The 7,642-nt window shown below is 36.1% G+C and overlaps 1 non-coding gene across 1 annotated transcript; it reads right to left on the reverse strand.

Moving 5' to 3' along the window:
- Positions 1–3,364: 3,364 nt before the first annotated feature.
- Positions 3,365–3,437, reverse strand: TRNAV-CAC (transfer RNA valine (anticodon CAC)). The gene has a single exon. It is a non-coding gene; the product is annotated as a tRNA-Val (tRNA).
- Between the last annotated feature and the right edge of the window lie 4,205 nt (positions 3,438–7,642).

Here is a 7,642-nt window from a genome sequence, read left to right on the forward strand (position 1 = left end):
TTAGTTAGCGGGGCAATTGGATAATGAGCGGTTGTTTTAGTCCCAACAATATTATTGTTCACCACCGGCTTTTCAAATACTTCAAAATCGGAGAGCACACTTTCGTAGGTCGCCATGTTTAGTCTAAAAAATCGCGTTTAGTCCGTCGCTTAAGACGTTTGCTAGGGCTGGTTTTAGCAGTCCTCTTTCGTTTTCGACCCGTTCCACTCTGAGTATTGACAAACCTATCCACGCCTTTATGTAGTAGGGAATTTATAGATTGTTTGACATTTCTTTTAATCGATTCTCGAGGCGATATTCCGGGGTTTTGGGCATCGCTAATGACTCTGCTTGTTAATCCAACAGCTTCGGACGCTAAAGTACTAATGGCCGGCCTAATAAAAGGTGTAATTTTGCGCAGTAAAGAGTTGAAAATTCCGCCGACACTGAAACGACCCCCCTGTTGGAAAACGTTTGCGTGTAAAGCAGGAAGGGACGAGCCTCTTTGGAAATACAGAGTATATCTATTGGGTACCATCGCTCAAGTTCTATTGACGTCTACGTCTAAAAAACAGTTTAATATATACTTTGCCTAAATAACGGGATATTTTCCCCGTAATCAGATTTTAGTTCAATTTCAATTTCTTGTATATTGCTAATAGAGATTGGATAAAAATCGATATTATTAAATATTTCCTGGTTCTCCTCGTCTAGCAGTGAAAAATCCGGTATTTTTATGAAGCGTAAAAGAAGGGCTTGACCCCCACCCACTACTTGTTGACGGATAATATTGGTATAGACAAACATGGCGTCAACGCCTCTCATAATATCCGCGGGGTAATACGAAGTCTCGTTATTAATATACCGATCCAACTGATTACTGCTAAACCCTAACAGTCTTCCGAGACCTCACCCGGGTGTTGTTTTGGGAAACAAGATTAAAACCGTATCGTTCAATTTGGAAACTGTAACGGTTCCGTCTACATTTTGCGTAAATTTAAGACTTTTTCTATGCGCTGGTAGCATGGCGTCACTCATGGCACCTAAAACATCGCTAATATGATAATATACCCCGGGAGGAATCTCGCACGCGTAATTATCAACTCGTCTGCCTTGGGACCCGGGTAAGTACGGTTGGTCAGCGTAGTCCGGGTCTTCTGGAAATTTGTCAACATCGTATTCGCTAGTCCAAAAATTATTATTAGCTGTCAGTGTCATTGATCTTAATCGGGGATTTTTCAGCGCCACTCCCGAGTGACTGTGTTGAAAAAATTCTCCCTCTTCGGGAATGTTAAATAATTGGGCCATTGGTCCAGCTACCGATACACGAGCACCTGGCTCTATTTCGAGACGAACATAGTATCTATTTTCCACCGCCGTTTTGAGAATGAAGATTTTAAAATACTGACGAGGCATATATTCTTGAACCCACAATAACTCGTTTATATTTTTTAAATGTAAAGAGAAGGGGATTACCGCACCGGTCGAAGTCAAATCGCAGGTATATTCGCCCGCGGGTATTTTGATTTTCGTGAAATGAGTCTTAGTAAATAGATACATTAGCGAGTCATGGACGCGATAACTTACGTATGTGTCATTAGTTGTTGTGAAATCCGTAAAATTACGCTCTAAAGGTTTAGTGGATAGAAATGTCCCCCCAACATATTCATCTTCTAAATTTAAACTTTTCTGCCGATCCGAGCTGAATAGCATTTCAATTTTTGCCGGACAATGGACTCTAAAATAATGTTCCGCTCCTTGTTTAATAACGCTAAATTCGGCCTGATGCAATCTTAAAGGATCTTTGCTCGAGGCGGCTTTGAGCGCTTCGGCGATTTCATTGTAGATCTTAAAATCATCTGTCGATCTAAACTTGCCTGACACTTTAAAAAAGAAATAGAGCCAGGGTTCTTCCCAAGGGGTATAGCGCTTTATGGTTCTATTGACTCGATATTCTAGGTATGCATTGTTTCATTTATGGTATATTCTTCTAACGTCATGCTCAAGGGACGTATATATATATTATATATATATATTCTTGTTATTCTCTATTATTTTATTGTATATATTATTTAGTACTTGTTATTAAAAAAATCATTATTCGTATATTTGTCTTTGTTTCTTAGACATATTTAGAGGTTCATTTGTTATGGCGGGAAATTTTAACAGGGATCTGGCAAAAATAACTGGACTGGTTTATTAAAAGAACTACACGTTTTGAGGGTTAAGCTGGGCTTGTTTGGGGGAAAAAATTGGTAAAACCCCTCTGGATAGGCATAACATAGTGAAAGGCAGGTAAGATTATAAAAAAACGTCTTGGTTTGGACCAAGGCCGAAAAACAAACGATATGTGTGAGGTTTATCAATTGACTGAAGTTTCAGATATTGAAATTTTTTTCTAGTTATTTTTATCCACTCAATCCTTAATCAATATTTAATTCAATCAACTGATTTTACTATTAATCGATCTAGTCCCTCTAAATTAATTGAAAAAATTACATATCTACGCTTTTTCAAGAAGAATTAATTTCATGATAAAATGTTTTCGGAATATGTAATTGTTGTTGAAAAAGCGTAGATATGTAATTTTTTAAATTAATTTAGAGGGACTAGATCGATTAATAGTAAAATCAGTTGATTGAATTAAATATTGATTAAGGATTGAGTGGATAAAAATAACTAGAAAAAAATTTCAATATCTGAACTTCAGTCAATTGATAAACCTCACACATATCGTTTGTTTTTTCGGCCTTGGTCCAAACCAAGACGGTTTTTTATAATATCTGTCACTTCAGTCTTAATGTAATTAAATTTTGAATAATTATGTTTGCTTTACCGTCATACATTTGTACTCTAAAGTATAATGGTGCATTCAAACACCATATATGCTGTTTTTTCCAGTGCCAAAAAAGACATCATTTAGGGTGTACTTTAACCCCATTTCTATGATCTCTTCACGCCATTTACTAATATTATTTGGAAGTATTAAGGAAATATTAGGCATTTAAGCACCATTTACAGTGGCTTTTAACATCTTTTTTTGACAATCTGTTGAACTTCTAATATTACTAAGTTTAATGGTTTTAAAAGTAGGGAAAAAGTATGCTACCTATGTCACATTATTAAACCAAGTGAAGTGAAATAATTGTTAAATATTTATTATAACCACTACACCACAGACACGTGGTAAGTCTTAGTTTTCCAAGAGATCTAACTAATTATTATGTCCAATCACGAAGGTTAAAACTTGTATCTACCTGGGCTCGAACCTGGGACTTTCCGTGTGTGAAGCGGACGTGATAACCACTACACCATAAATACGTGGTAATACTGAGTTTTCCAAGAGATCTAGATAATTCAAGCGCCCAATCACGATGGTCAAACATGTATCTACCAGGGCTTGAACCTGGGACCTTCCGCGTGTGAAGCGGACGTGATAACCACTGCACCATAGATACGTGGTAGCACTGAGTTTTCCAAGAGATCTAGCTAATTATTATGTCCAATCACGATGGTCAAAGCCGTACTTCTGTAATTAAGTAAAATTAACATACTTAGACTTAATTGTTTTGATCAAACTGGCTGATAGCACACCCTGAATACTTAATTGTTAATTTAAGATAATTCCGAAAAGTATCTTCGCTGTAGTTTTTAAGTTATCGGTGGGGAAAAATCACGAAAAACCCATGTTAATCTCCATAGGAAATTAGCAAAAGCGGGTGAATATTACTTTAACGTTACAAAACGGTATCAAGTCATATCTACAAGGGCCTACCGGCCCTGTAGAATTTTCCCATAAAATAACATAATCTTTGGTTGGAAGTTTGGTTTGAGTTTGCTGGATGAGGGTCTGGCGGCCATCTTGGGGTGGAGGCCATCTTGGATCTCTGCGAATCTTGGTAGCTATCACTTCTCTCAATTTTGGGACAAAAACAGCGGCTTGTTCTCCGGGTAGTATTCCAGTACGTAATCTGCGATCGTCCGTGGTACTAGCTTTCAGGTCTACAAAAAGATAACCGTAAATTTCGGAGGTTGCCTGTTTAAACGCGTCTACCACGTATTTGCTATTGGTTGCGTATATCTGTTTCGCAAGATGGATAATGGCCGACTGGTCGCGTGGTGTTTTGAATATAACCAACTAATGAGCGTTAAGGTTTAAAGTACGTATTTCCTTTCCAGGATAATACAGTATTTGCATTAGAATTAGAACTGATGTATTTCTATGATGGGAACCCCGAATAAACAGGTTCGTCGCGTCCTTATTATTGGTAATTTACATAATAGATCGTCTAATATAACCATATTTCTCACACCGGCATCTAAAATGCTAACATCTAATAAACCCTCGTGAAATTCTACAATCGGTGAATGCGAGGATATGGTATTGAAAAGATTCGCCTGATATTCAGTGTAACTCCAAATTATCCTTTCGGGTGAGGGTAAAATACACATTTCCCGATGCTTAATTAATTTGGCTACAAATACACTCTTTCCACAACCTGTGACTCCGGCAACCAGCCCGGTAAATGGGTGTTGCAAAGTTAAATCCATCTCTTTAAATGATATAAATACCTATAGTCATGCTCTATATATAATTAATTCTAAATCGGCAAAGATCATAAAATTTTAAACTCCAGAGAGTGTACTAACATTTTAATTTCCTGTGGAACTTGAGTTGCCGGAGTGAGAAAGTCTTGCTGCGGTGGAACTTAAGTTGCTGTAGAGAACTCGGTCGGTCGTAAAATGATCGTATCAGCACATGTTAGAGTTTTTTCCCCTCATGATAAGCCGATGATAAGATAAATACCGATGGGAATGTTGATAAGTTTGGAAATAACGCGATACCTTATCGGGTTCACCCGGTTCAATGTTCCGTTATCGGTCCTTGTTTAACTACCAATATTTTCCTAGCACGTTGAAATAATTTGATATCTTATCGGTCAATGGTTCTTCCGTTATCGGTTCTTGATGGTTTGATGGCTACCCCCGCAACGTGTCTATTCCTGTATCTAGATATTTTAATCCAACACCACGTGAAGATTAGTCTTAGCATATTAATTCTCCTTCGACATGGTTTTAATTTGTTTAAATAGAAAGTCGAATATATTTTGTAGAAGAAATAGGGCATATCCATAGTTTTTGTAAACAGAGGTCAGAGGCTTAAAACTATTCAACCTTTAATATTTGCAAACAATTCTCACCTAGTTTTTATTCATATTATTATTACTATTACTTGACGCGTTACACTTCCGCACGCACTTTAATGATACTTTAATTATACTTAAATATGTGCTTATATTTATAAACACGTTTGCAAGGCTTCATTCCGAGTGCGACAGTTTCTTCATCACATTGTTCGGGACGGACAGACAAGGAGGCAACCCAGATTTCCGCTTTATTCATTTGGCGCGAGAATTTAAAAATTTTCAATGCAGTTTCCAAACGTTTGTTCCTAAATATTTAAATACCTTTGATTAATATTGATTATTTTCTTCGTCAGTTATGTTTATTAGTATGCGTTACACCATTTCAAGCCCCTACGATTATGACATACGGTATACATTAATTAATATTAAGGTTTGAATCCGAGTGTACGGCCGCCAATACGGTTACCACAATTATATAGTATATAAAGCTATCAATTTCTAATATGTTATAACAATATCAGGTCTTCCTGTACTTTGTATTATAGATTTGTCTTTCCAGTAATTGAATCCTGGGATGAGGAAGTCAAGACTTAACATTTTCTGATATGAAAAATGGCGACAAGGAAAAAAAATGACGTCATGGGAAATGGCGACAAGAAAAAATGTCGTCAAGGAAGATGACGTCATGAAAAAAATTACGTCATGGAAAAAAATTGACGTCGATTTGGTGATACCGTCAGAAAAAAATGGCAGCCATACCGTCGATACCGTAGTGGCGCTGAACCGGTCATTTGTATCTACTCACTATAGCAAGGATTATTCTAAATAAAGATGTAGTATAGCTTAAGTAATATATAAACAGCCATTTCAAATAATAATATTAAAACATATCGATGGAATAACAAAATGAAACAGAGATTTAAAGCTACAAAACTACTAAATGCATCGTTATTACAAAAAGCATTTCCACATATTTTCTTTATATTCTGGAAAAGGGTTATATTAAGGTTCTGAAGCATTTCTTTACACATCAACACAAGGGGAACTGAAAGCAGAAGTATAGATTCAAATTTTAAACTTACATTTTTGTGATAAAGAGCCCAGAACTTCCGGATACTTCAAAGAGATCAAGAGAAGGAAGTTGTTAGTCTGGTGAAGGGTGTTTTCAGGTCTGGTAAGAATGGTTAGCGCAGATAATTGTACTGCCCAAATAACTGTTAACATAGTTGTCAACAGGTAATTCTATGGACAAAATAAAAATACATTTTGTTGAAGATCTACTAGGCATTCTACATAGGCCCTCAGAACAAATATGTTTTCTAGGAGAAGACATAATTGTTTGTTCTAAAAAACTGAATTGGCAACCGCTAATTCATACAAGTATGACATGTTTAAAGTATGAGAGGTTTTAATTATAATACAGTAACTAAAAGCAGAAGAATATTAGGCTTTCATAATATAATTTCTATGGTCAGTAGCCCTATCTTGGAAAACGTTTTGGAAAGTCACGCATTTCAGAGCGAAATAATTTACAAAAGTGAAAAAAGAGACGAAGTTTGAATTATTGCCCAATTATTGCAGCCGTTTTGAAACTGCTATAACTTTTCCAGGATAAAGGGTTTTTGAAAGACTTGATGACAACCCTGACTTGAAGAAGTCGAACCTAAAATGGAATACTAGCGTAATTTATTTTACTGAACTAAGATCGCTCAAGATTTGCTTAACACATAATTTTCACTTCAGTGTTGCCAAGCAGTTTGTTTGAAAGGATTTGAAGAGGGAACAACTAGCAGCTAAATTTGAATAGATACTTATTAACTTGGCTTAAAGAGAGCTTGCCAACACTGGACTGCTGAGAAAGAAAAAATAAATTTTCTCTAGCCTCAACAGTGAAAACTATATATTAAAGGACAGGACCATGACTTTTGAATGTTAATTTTAGTTCAAAAGCTATAGTATGAGAGTCTATAATTTGCAAGTTTTTTTGTTTCTCAATTAGTTTTAAGTTAATTATAAATTAAAAATGGAAAGGTAGTGGTCATATTGCGTTTTATATTTAAAAGGTGACGCTTTGGGGTTTTGAGTGAATTATTCGTCAACGTCGTTTCACAGTCACTTGATGGCGTTATTGCTGTATTATTCGTTTTTATAGAAAGATAAACATTACACTCCCCATAGTGTAAGATTTGAGATGATTTTCGAAGCAGCATTATTCGCTTCGGTCTGTGATTTAAAAAAAACCAAAAAGACGAGACAAAAACTAAGTTAACATAAACTGAGGTAGGATATGAATTTGAACCAGTGTTTACGTTATAGAAACACATGCCTGTCCGGCATTGCTTGAGCTCAGCTGAGCTCACCTTACTTTATTGAAATTCACAACGAGCTCACCTCTGGCTCAAAATTATAAAACAATATTTCCTTGGAGTTCAATGTGAAATCAAGCGCAGTTAGTTTCTATAAATGAGCTCACCTCGGGCTCGGGTTCATTCACATTATTTTGATCCGCTCAACTC

This window comes from Phalangium opilio, unplaced genomic scaffold (genome assembly GCF_054372755.1).
Source record: "Phalangium opilio isolate 3A_F unplaced genomic scaffold, DU_Popi_V2 ptg000088l_1, whole genome shotgun sequence".
Taxonomy (NCBI): domain Eukaryota; kingdom Metazoa; phylum Arthropoda; class Arachnida; order Opiliones; family Phalangiidae; genus Phalangium; species Phalangium opilio.